Source organism: Prionailurus viverrinus, chromosome B2 (assembly GCF_022837055.1).
Source record: "Prionailurus viverrinus isolate Anna chromosome B2, UM_Priviv_1.0, whole genome shotgun sequence".
NCBI lineage: Eukaryota > Metazoa > Chordata > Mammalia > Carnivora > Felidae > Prionailurus > Prionailurus viverrinus.
This window is the reverse complement of record NC_062565.1, coordinates 144,311,779-144,324,429: the sequence shown is the minus strand read 5'-3', so window position 1 is coordinate 144,324,429 and position 12,651 is coordinate 144,311,779. Positions and strand designations below refer to the sequence as shown.

At 41.8% G+C, this 12,651-nt stretch overlaps 1 long non-coding RNA gene across 1 annotated transcript in view; it reads left to right on the top strand.

Moving 5' to 3' along the window:
• Positions 1 to 9,564: 9,564 nt before the first annotated feature.
• LOC125165425 (uncharacterized) overlaps positions 9,565 to 12,651 on the top strand; it is a 193,944-nt gene continuing 190,857 nt past the window's right edge. The window contains exon 1 of the long non-coding RNA XR_007152099.1: positions 9,565 to 9,659. This is a non-coding gene — a long non-coding RNA (uncharacterized LOC125165425). The remainder of the gene's footprint in view (positions 9,660 to 12,651) is intronic.

The window sequence follows — 12,651 nt, the reverse complement described above, 5'->3', positions numbered from 1 at the left end:
TATTCTTATGCCTATGACCTCATTCTTATGCTTATGACCTCGTTTAACCTCAGTTACCTTCTAAAGACCCTATCTCCAGACACAGTCACACTGAGGGTTAGGACTCCAACAGAGGAACTTTGAGGGGAACATAGTTCAGTCCACAGCAGTCTAACTCTGTAAGTTCTTCTTCCTTTTCCCCCAGGACCTCAGAATTCTGGGTGAGAGATGAATCTTTGTATGGCTCATAATACTACAGGCTCATAAACAGGTCAAGTCCTTAATGATGCAAGAAATAAGGCAAAGGAAATACACTTACATTTTTAACCTCAAGACAACAAAACCTTCTCATACCCAAACACCTGGAATGTTTGCACTTAAAGGAATTTAAGGAATGTTTAAGGAATGTTTGCACTTAAAGAATTTAACCTGGAGAATTTCCAACCTTTTGAGGTTTTAACTAAGCACAAGCTTTACTTGTTTTTCTAGTCTTTTTTTTTCTCCCCTTACTAAGTATAAGATTTCTTGCATATTTCTTGATTACAGAGGTAAGAAATAGATGAAATTCATCTTAAAATTTGTTTTAATTGAATACTTGTAAGGCGTTCGTTTTTTCCCCCCTCAAACACATGAATTTGTGACACTTTCAGTGCTGAAAGGGTGTGGGCAATTGTATGTCTTACTCTCTTTATTTTGACTATATTCAGTTGTCGTTATGGTTATTGGTGATAAAGAGAGAATTTTGAAAAATAGAACTTGTATTTTATTAAAAAATTTTTAATGTTTATTTTTGAGGCAGAGCACGAGTGGGGGAGGGGCAGAGAGAGAGACACACACACACAGAATCTGAAACAGGCTCCAGGCTCTGAGCTGTCAGCACAGAGCCCAATGTAGGGCTCGAACCCACGAACTGTGAGATCATGACCTGAGCCGAAGTCAGACGCCCAACCGACTGAGCCACCCAGGCTCCCCTAGACTTTGTGTTTCAGAGCAGTTTTAGATTAACAGCAAAACTGAGCAGAAAATATGGAGATTTCCCATTTACCCACCCTCCCCGACTCCTCCCGCCTCCCCACCATCAACATGCCTCACCAGAGAGGTACACTTGTTATGTTCAGTGAACTTATATGGACAAGTCATATTCACCCGAAGTCCTCAGTTTATATTAGAGTTAGCTCTCAGTGTTGCATATTCTATGGGTTTTGATAAATATATAATGATATGCATCTACCATTAGAGTATCAAACAAAATAATTTTTTAAAATGTTTATTTATTTTTGAGAGAGAGAAAGAGCGAGAGGGCAAGTGGCAGAGAGAGAGGGAGACACAGAATCCGAAGCAGGCTCCAGGCTCTGAGCTGTCAGCACAGAGCCAGACTCGGGGCTTGAACCCACAAACCATGTGAGATCATGATCTGAGCTGAAGTCAGATGCTTAACCCAGGTGCCTCATATTTTGTATCATACAAAATAGATTCACTGTCCTGAAAGTCCTCCATATCCCCACAAACCTCTGGCAACCACTGAGGTTTTTTTTTTTTTTCACTCTCTCCATAGTTTTGCCTTTTCTAGAATATCATATACTTGGCATGATACAGAATGTAGTAGCCTTTTCTGATTGGCTTCTTACATTTAGTAAGATGCATTTAAGGTTCCTCCACATCTTTTCATGTCTTGATAGATCATCTCTTTTTAAGTACTGAATAATATTCCATTGTGTGACTGTACCACAATTTATCTTGGTTGCCTGTAAGTTTTGGCCGTCATGAATAAAGCTGCTGGAGATATCTTTGCATAGGTTTTTGTGTAAATACAGGCTTTCAGCTCATTTGGGCAAATACCAAGGAGAGCGATTGCTAGATCACATAGTGAGACTATTTAGTTTTGTAGAAATGGAATTTCAAAAGACTAACAAATAACTTTTAGGTGGTTCAGTGTTCACCCCACCGTGGGGGAGAATCTTAGCAGTAGCTGGAGCCCCTGTGTATGATCGGCAAGCTGGATGTCAGGCCGGGAGGGTGAGTGTGGGCTGAGATCCAGCCTTTTCCTGTCCTGGAAGCTGTGTCTTCTCAATTCCCATAGAGCTGCCCTATGAGCCAGTTTAGATCTTGCTAGCTGTCTCTCTCCCAGGGTCCTGGCCTGGTACCTTATCCCTGGGCCAGTTCTCTTATTTCTTCTTTTTCCCAGAGGATTCACCGACTCCAAGCCCGCTGGGGAATGAAGTTTTGCGTCTTTATCGTACCCCATAAATATATCCCTTCCTCTTAAACTCAGTCCAGACTATGCCCTGGGCTCATCTGAAACACAAAGAGCCATCTGCCACCAGCTCCGAGTGTCAGATTGGATTCTTGGGCAGGCCTCAAGATGCAGTGACCTGTTTCCTTAGGTCTCTGACAGTTTTTAAAAGTTAATCCCTAGGTGTGATACAGGAGTGCGGATGCATAGGGGCACCTGCACCCCAGTGTTTATAGCAGCACTTTCCACAATAGCCAAATTTTGGAAAGAGCCTAAATGTCCATGAACTGACGAATGGATAAAGAAGATGTGGTTTATATATACAATGATACACTACTTGGCAATGACAAAGAATGAAATCCTGCCATTTGCAGCAACGTGGATGGAGCTGGAAGGTATTATGCTGAGTGAAATAAGTCAGTCAGAGAAAGACAGATATCATATGTTTTCACTCATATGTGGATCTTGAGAAACTTAACAGAAGACCGTGGGGGGGGGAGGGGAAAAAATAGTTACAAACAGAAAGGAAGGGAGGCAAACCATAAGACACTCTGAAATACAGAGAACAAACTGAGAGTGGATGGCGGGCTGGGGGGTGGGGAGAGGGGAAACAGGTGATGGGCATTGAGGAGGGCACTTGTTGGGATGAGCACTGGGTGTCGTATGTAAGCAATGAACCATGGGAATCTACCCCAAAACCCAAGAGCACACTTTACACACTGTGTGTTAGCCAATTTGACAATATATTATATTTAAAAAAATGAATAAAAGTCAATCCCTATAAAAAGCTCTATTCTTCCCAGTGCAGGGGATACCTCAGGATGGCCTCCCCTCCACCTCCACCCCGCCCCCATCACCCGAAATATATTTGCTCTAAGACCAGTAGGTGGCAGTATTGCCACACTTTTCTCCTTCCCATGCACTCTCCTAAAAGCAGGATTTCTGTAAAACCTGAGTGGGTTCAGGGTGTTGGAATAGTATTAAAGGAGGACAAGACTTTTTTGTTTTGTTCACTTGAGAACAATCTTTTACTTTTTTTCATTTTAACCTTTTTCTTTTGAAACAATCTCAATTTACATAAAAGTCACAATTATAGAAACTTGTTTTTTTCAGAATCTTTTGAAAGTCAGTTGCCAATATGATGTCCTATCACCACAGAATATTTTATCTGTATTTCCTGCAAACAAGGACATTCTTGTACATAGTCACTAGAGAGCCTTCGAAGTCAGGAAATTAACAACCGTACATTACTGTTTTGTGATTCTCACCTACCCTTCAAGTTTTACACATTGTCCCAATAATGCCCTTTACAGGAGAGGGATCCAGTCCAGAATTACCACTGTATTTAGTTATGTGTCTTCTAATATCTTTAAAGCTTGGAATGTTCCACAGTCCTTCTTTGTCTTCTATAATATTGACACTTTTTTAAAAAATGTTTTTTATTTATTTTTGAAACAGAGATAGAGCATGAGCAGGGGAGGGGCAGGGAGAGGGGGAGACACAGAATCCGAAGCAGGCTCCAGGCTCCGAGCTGGCAGCACAGAGCCCGATGCGGGGCTCGAACTCATGCAGTGTGAGATCATGACCTGAGTTGAAGTCGGACGCTCAACCGACTGAGCCACCCAGGCGCCCCAACATTGGCACTTTTGAGATTACAGGTGTGACTTTGTAGAATGTCCCTCAGTACATCTCTTTCCTTATATTAGACTCAATATATGCATGTTTGGCAGGAAAAGCTCGGAAGTGGTATGTGTTCTTGTCACCACATCCTATCAGGTGGCACAGGGTTTCAGTTTGTACCGCTATGGGTTAGCTACTATTCCCTTTGAGCACTTGATTACCGTGGTGTCTGGCAGGCACCTCCATTGGAAAGATACTCTTTTTCCCTTTGTAACTAACAAGACTTTGGGGAAGAGGTACTTTGAGACTATGTAAATTGCATGTTCATCATCAAATTTTCCAGTTACTCATTTGTTTATACCAGTGTAGACTGATGAATTGTTATTTTATTCAATGGGCTATTTTTTTCAGATTTAGTCAGCGAGAACCACTTCAGGGTGTCTTCTGCATCCTTTTGACACACCCCATCATCAATTTCTGGCACAACATGTGCAAAGTTTATATTGTACTTTCCTTGCCCCCTAATCTGCCATTTCTTCTAAGAGTTCTTTGGGTTCTTTAGTGGAGAATGGCATTTAGAAGCCAGATCTAGGAGCCAGATGAGCTCATTGTTTTTAGAGTGTCATTGCTCTCAGGTTGTCTTCTTTTTCTTTTTCTTCTTTTAAGTTTATTTATTTATTTTGAGAGAGAGAATAAGCAGAGAAGGGGCAGAGAGGGGGGAACAGAGGATCTGAAGCAGGCTCTGTGCTGACAGTCGAGATCCTGATGGGGGGCCCTCAAAGTCACAAATTGTGAGATCATGACCTGAGCCGAAGCACCCCACTCCCAGGTCTTTTTGTTGGACAGGGCTAAGGAATATGTAAATATGATGTGAGTATGTACACACACATAAATAAACACACATATGCATATAGATATACACATAGATACATCCATATACATACATGCATATACACCTAGATACACACAGATGTGCACACACATTTACACACACATAGTTACATACATGTTCACACACATATACACACATATATGAAAATACCTACGTACATATGTCAGACACATCTATAATTTTTTCTGTATCTATATAGACTAAAAACTAGGAGTTCACATCAGAGCTGACTAATTTGTGGGTCCCAGTGCTAAAGGAAAATGTGATGTTGCTTGTTCAAAAAAGAAAAAAAGTACTGTTTAAGGCACTGAAATATAAAGCTTTTTCCTATTTTCCACAGTCTCTCTCAACCTGTCATGATGTTTTCTTATTTGCTAGTCAATGTCACTCTAAGGAAAGAATAATTAAAAATTTAAATTATTAGCATGAATTTTTACTAGTCATTTTTATATTGTGTAATGCTTGTTTTTAGTACAGATATAAAAGCATTTAATTTGTGTGTGGAATCACCTAGAATGACACAATACATATTTTGTACAGGCACGTGCATTTTGTTTTTACCAGAACGGCTGTAAGACTGCACAAAATTGACTTAACTGTTTTTATTTCTCCTCCTGACGTGCATGCGTTCTACCAACACTGTCTGCTCGGGTTAGGCTCACCGATGAGCAAGGAAGGTCTTAGGGGAAAGAGCTATAAATTGTGTGGGAGCCAGGGGCAGGCCTCCTCGAGATGGGCCAGTGTGGCTTATAGATTATTTTAAATCCAAGTTATGTGAGAGATGGCCAGTGCGAGGACCCTCAGACCCTTCTGTCCCCCTGACAGCAGGAAACAAATCTCCCATGTGAAAGGTGCCTTCCCTGTCCCAGGAGGGAGAGACATCCCATCACCAGAGACGGGGAATTTCGAGCCAAGAAGGCTGTAATGTACTCTTGTGACTTCCTACTCATTACTACCCTGGCCCAAATTCTGTTGAGAATTCCTTACTAATTGAAGCTCTGCAAGTTGTTTTCCTTGTCCTGTTAACTCCTCACAGATTTATTGTCTCTGTCTAAAAAGTGTAAAAGCTGTCTGTCTTGGTCAACTCTTTAGGTCTCCATTTTATTACTGGGCCTCCATGCGCATGGAATTAATCTTCGTTTTTCTTCTCTTAATCTGCCTCACGTAAATTTCATTCTTCAAGTAGAAGCATCTTGGACAGAAGAATATTTCTTTCTCCCTGGCAATTGCCATCTCTTTCCTTTTCCTTCTAGGTCACTATTTTCAAAGTTGGTTGGCTAATACAGTATAACAAGAGTAAGAACGAATATGGTCTTATATTTCTTTTTTTTAAATTTTTTATTTATTTTTGAAGGAGAGAGAGACAGAGCATGAGCCGGGGAGGAGCAGAGAGGGAGACATAGAATTTGAAGCAGGCTCCAGGCTCTAAGCTGTCAGCACAGAGTCCGATGCGGGGCTCGAACTCATGAACTGTGAGATCATGACCTGAGCCGAAGTCAGATGCTTAACCAACTGAGCCAGCCAGGCGCCCCTGGTCTTGTATTTCTTAGAACACCATGTCTTCTTTACACGGGGAGCAAGTTCTAGTCCAAATGGAAAGTGTGGCTCTCAGAGCCTGTCAATCACAGACAGAACATGTTTCCCTTGTGCTGGCTTTGAGTCTAACTGAACTCCAAGGGTTCCGTGGGAATCTGTGCTCATGGAGCTTGGCGGATGCTTCACATGAAGGGGGCGAAGGGGCCGTTAGAGAATGATGGACATGCTTTGCGCATATCTCTTCTGCTTATTCTAAGCTCTGTGGTCCTGTTAGACTTCATTTCCAAAACACAAATTAAAAACAAGACTATCAAGAATTTCGAGGGGTGACACCACAGCGTGAAACACAGTGTGGGGCTCTTCGGAGCTTTGGTCCCTATGGATCTGCATAGGTCATGTGATCAGACGGCTGTTCTTGGCTCTGGCCTCTGACAATCCAGAATGAAGGCTGCTTAGAACCTGCCTTAGATACTGCCTTGGTGTGTAAGTAGAAGCCCTCACATCATGGACCCTGTGCAAATGGTCATCGTGGGAAAAACACCCTTCTCTTTGCTTTGTACTTCAATAGCCTTGGACTATTGGAGTCCAATAGACTTGGACTAGAGTCTTTAGCCTGTATGCACCGTCTTGTAAAGATTTCTGACTTTGCCCGCCACGAGATTCTGTGCTCTGCCCTTTGAATTCATGGTTTCCGTTCACATCTTTGACACCCCTTGAAAAAAAATTTCCTTTAGGCAAAAGGTCCTGTGTCATGTTTTTTTCCCCAAATCTTTTGTTCTGACTCATTTAGGTTCAAGGTGCCATGCACAGTTTTCAGGCATTTTAAAGAGGACCCCAAGGGAAGTCAAGGGAAACCGCGTGTGGGTGTCACCCACGATGTTGACTACTGGTTTTATTTCTCCCTCACCTCTTGCCAAGGAGTTTCTTCCCTCCGGAAGGTGATCACAGTTCTGTAGGTCATAACTCTCAATTCCTGTTTCTTTAAATATTCGGCTGCTTCCTTCCACCTCTTTCTCTTCCTGGCAGAATCCACTTAGTCTCTATGATTCGGTCAAACGGTGCCTCTTCCTGATGCCCCCAGGCCAAAGTGGTCAGGCCTTCGCACCCTATCTGCTCCCACCTCTGTTCTGGAACGTACTGGCGTACATCATAATAATTGGCTTCTAGGTCTGTGTCTCCAAGAGGCGTCAAGTTTTTTCCAGGGTGTGAATTGACCTTCATCTATTCTGTGTCCCTAGAGCTTGTCACAGGGCTTGACACTTGCCTCATGATCAACCTAAGTAAACAGGGGCGCCTTCAACAGCTCTTTCCTTTTAGCTATTGTCTCCTCACATTTTAGTCTGGCATTTTACTCAGTTTACATGGCATATGTTTTTGGTTGCGGAAAACAGAATAGAAAGCATTATCCCATATGTTGATGACCTGGCTTTATTATCAAGAAGTAGAAGTTGCCTTAATAGATAGACATCTAATTATCGTCAGAGAGCAGAACAGAAGAGTCTCTTTGAAAACCCAAACTGTCATTTAATTTAATTTAATTTAATTTAATTTAATTTATTTTTAAATATTTCTTAAAGTTTATTTATTTTGAGAGAGAGAGATTGCAAGCTTGAGTGGGGAAGGGGTGGGCAGGGGGGCAGAGAAAAAATCCCAAGCAGGCTCTATGCCGTCAGCGGGACTTGAACTCACAAACCGTGAGATCATGACCTGAGCCAAAATGAAGAGTGCTTAACCGACTGAGTCACCCACATGCCCCGGAAAAGCCAAACTGCCATTTTAAAAGCTTATTTTTAACCACTCTACAATAGTCCATTCCATTTATTTAAGCTACTTGAGCTTAAAATGTTTCAAGACATTTCTGGCCCTTTACTAAGTTTTTTTGTTTTTGTGTTTTTTTGTTTTTTTTTTTTTTTAAACAATGGCTACAAATATCATTGGTAAGATTCATTTAAAAACACTTACCTGGTGAGAATTATTGTGGGTATCCTTAATGCCCCACAACTTGGACTTCAACGGTCCATTTGTCTGTGTGTGGGACCCAGAAAGTGTCCTGTGGGGAAAATGATGACCCCGGGCCTCTTTCCTGTGGAGTGAACCGCCTTCTGTTCAGGTACATTGTAGTTTATTCTACAAATCCTACTTAAACCCACTGGATGATGAAGGGGTGTGGCCCTGCCTGTACTTTGCAGTATGTAATTTACACTTTAGATAGTTGTCAGAGTAAAACCCCAAACTCTCTGCTGACTGATATTTATAAAAATCAAGAAATAATATTTATGGACATTTATGTGAAGCATGAGTGCTTAGTACATCACATGGAGATCCGTCATGAGTGATAGGCTCTGATCCCTAGCCATCACCTGCTTCCTCCTCCTTGTCATTATGATAATAATTATAACAAAGGTGATGCAGTCCCCTGTTGTCTAGAATTGTTCATGGATGAGGCAGATGATTGGATCGCTGCTCATGTGCACTGCAATATTTCAGTCTTCTGTAGACCTTCTTAGCTGAACAGGTGAGCGGGACAAGACAGTGGTTGAAAGCTTGGGCATTGGATACAGATGTTCTTGACTTGAATCCTGCTTTAACCCTGGCTCTTCCTCTTGCCACCTGTGTGACCACTGCCAAATAACCTGATCTCCCCAGGTCTCAGCTTCCTTATCTGTAATATAGGGGAAGATTGCCTCTGACAGAGTTGTGGCAACAATTAAATAATTGACCTGCAGCCTTTGGCACAGTGCCTGGGCCATCATGACTGTGCAATATATATATTTAAAAGCTGCTTGAAACTTTGGGGCGTTTGGGTGGCTCAGTCAGTTAAATGTCCGACTCTTGATCTCAGCTCAGGTCATGATCTCATGGTTTGTGGGACTGAGCCCCGAGTCAGGCTCTGTGCTGACATCGACAGCCTGATTGGGATTCTCTCCCCTGTCTCCCCACTCTCTCTGCCCCTCCCTTGCTCATGCTTGCTCTCAAAAAAGAAAACAACTACTTAAAACTTTTGACATAATTATTAACTGCACATTGGAGAACTATTGTTAGCATTCACAGGGGTAACGTTATGACAGAGTTCCCTTGTGATACCGTGGTAGGGATTTGCCAAGATGTTCATTCATTGGTTTATTGGACAAGTATTTGTTGATATTCTTGCCAGGCACAATTCTTATTGCTGGTGGTGGAGCAATGAACAAAGCACAAAAAAGTAAATTATTTAGTACATTAGAAGGGGAGGGTGCTATGGAAACAGAATAAGAATGTGGGGGAAGGTGGTGCATTTAAGAATGTGGTCATAGTGGGCCTCACTGGGAAGGTGTCTCTTGAGTGAACCCTTGAAGGAAGTAGGGGTGAGGGGTACAGATGCTTAGGAGAAGAGCACCCCACTGAAGCCTTCGTGTGGGTGTGAGTTCCTGGTGTGCTCTGGGAATGGCCAGGAGAACAATGTGGCTGGAGAGCAAGGGGGTAGCAGGGGGTAATGAGGCTGGAGTTGGGGCATCGTTTACTTAGGCTTGTTGGCCTCTGGAGGGACTTTGGCTTTTGCCCTGAATATGATGAGAGCCACTGGGGGGTGTGGGCGAGGAATATGTTGTTCAACTTGTGTCTCACTGTTTTCTTCCTCCCCCCCTCCTCTTTTTAAATTTTTTTAAAAATAAATAAATTAATTAATTTTTAAATGTTTATTTTTAGGAGAGAGAGGGAGCAGGGGAGGGGCAGAGAGAGAGGGGGTGGGGAACAGAGGATCTGAAGCAGGTGCTGTGCTGACAGCAGACAGTCTGATGGGGGCCTCGAACTCATGAACCACCAGGTCATAACGTGAGCTGAAGTCCAAAGCTTAACTGACTGAGACACTCAGGTGCCCCTTAAGATTTTATTTGTAAATAATCTCTATATCCAACGTGGGGCTCAAACTTACATCAAGAGTCACGCATTCTACTGACCAAGCCAGCCAGGCGTCCTCTTTTCTGTTCTTCTTTCTTGCTGTCTCCTTCCTTTCCTCCCTTCCTTCTTTCTTTCCTCCTTCCCTCTCTCCCTTCCTTCCTCCCTCCTTTCCTTCCTTCCTTCCTCTCTCCTTTTTCCTTTCTTCTCCTTCCTTTTCTCCTTCCTCTTCCTCTTCTCTTCCTCCTCCTTCTGGTATATGAACTGGAATTTTTTTCTTCAAATTGCAGTATTAGGTCTGCTATGTTCCTAAGTAGCTCGTTGGTTTTCAGATAAGACTGTGAAAAATGTGACTTGTGTGACTTCCAAGGCCGTGTTCTTTGTGCTGACAGCCAGAAAGCTGGTCTACATCCACTTTCAGGTCAAAGCAAGGGCCCTTTTGGCAACAGAATATTAGGTTGATGAAAACTTACTTGCTTATCTGTACACCTTCCTCACGGCAGGGGGTGACTTCAGAGCACACACCATCAGCGGTTTTTACTGTCTTTGCACGATCGTTTGGTTAGTAACAGTTTCCTCCACTAGACCATAAGCTCCATGAAGGCAAGGGTCATGGTGCTGTTTTAAAAATCAGCATTGCATCTCCAGCATTCACTATGAAGCCCTGTATACTTATAAATATTGGTTTGATGAGTGAATACATTGGATCAGTGTGATAATTTCTATTTTTCTTTGCTGCCATAATGCTAGAGCCATACATGAAACCTGTGTTCTCAGAGCCACGGGCAATTATATTATTGGATAAACTCTATCTGTTTAAGAATATGTTGCAAGACTGAATTTTGTGCCAACAAGATGTGGGCCATGGGGCTCAGCTTTTGTCATAATGTAGCAATTGTCTGAAATGTTTCCTCTCTGCCAGTTTGTTGGTAAGTCACACAAGAAGATCTCAGGGGAATGGTAAGATTTGATACGAAAACCCATTTGTGTGTGTGTGTGTGTATGTATGTAAATGAAAGGATTCAGGAGACTCAGTTACGTGTTTTTTTTTTTTTTTTAACTTAAATGATTCTTGAAAACATTTTTTTCTTAACGTTGATTTGTTTTTGAGTGAGAGAGAGCAAGTGAGCAAGTGAGCATGCTTGGGGAAAGGGCAGAGAGAAAGAGGGAGACACAGAATCCGGAGTAGGCTCCAGGCTCCAAGCTGTCAGCACAGAGCCCAATGCGGGGCTCAAACTCATGAACGGTGGGATCATGACCTGAGCTTCATGAAGTCAGATGCTTAACTGACGAGCCACCCAGGGGCCTCAACTTTTACGTATTCATATATGTAGAAATACAAATCTATATAAAAATTTCTACCTCTATGGATCTTACACAACTATAAAACCAAATAAACACATCACTTAATGCAAACATAACTATGAAGCTGATATAATTCAAAGGAACCACATCAGCGAACCTACATCGTGCCTCCCCATAAATACTGCCCTGCACCCTCTTCCTGTGTTTCCCTTGGCAGATTTGCACACCATTCCCTAAGGCGATGCAGTTCTCCTAACATTCTTCTTACTCAGAATATGGCAAGATATATATCTCTTCTGCCATCTGCAATGCAATTCACCCTTTACCTTGACTGGGTTAAAAATGCTTCATTTATCTGTTAAAGTGGTATCACTCAATGACTATGTAATTGATGAGCCTAACGGCAGGGCGAAGTCCCCTTGTGTCCTTGGACATAAAGCAGACACTCCAATTGAGAAAGTGCTTACATTAATTTTTTTTGCATTACAACTGAAATGAAAACAGTTAATAATTTACTAATTTGTGTAGAAAAAAATGAAGGGTGACCAATTATAGATCAGAAGACTATGGCTTAAAAACTTTAGACTAAATAGTTACTTACTATTAATTCATTCAGACCCAAATAATCAATTTGGTACTTTTTCTTTCTGTGTGTGTGTGTGTGTGTGTGTATTGGTGGGGAAGGTTGGGGGGTTGTGTATTTGTGTGTGTGGGAGACAGAGAGAGAGAGAGAAGGAGGGTGGGAGGGAGGGAGAGAAGTTATTATGTAAGTGTAATTGTTTATTTTAAGCTAGTCCTTAAATTTTGATGGGTACATAATTTCTTATGGGGATGTCTGAGGACAATTAAGCAGTGTGCTTGCCTCTGGTTATTTTCAAGATTCTTAGCATTAAGTTGGAATTCTTAAGATGAAAGATACTGTATGGTTCTAGTAAATAAATACAAGAATTTGAGAATGCATGTCTTGGGCAAATGCCAAGAGTGTTGCTTTTTATTTTCCACTTAAGTAAAATATTTTAAAATTGCGTTTGGAGATGGTGTTCACCATTGTGTTATGTTTTAGACTATTCATTAGTTTATCTAAACCTTACTGGTGTTTATTTGGATGATAATAAATGGCTTAATTATCTGTGTTTAGTTTTTTTGTGATTGTCATGAGGCTGACTTCAGTTAAGATGTCAAGTTACTTTTTTTTCTTTATACAAATGTTTTC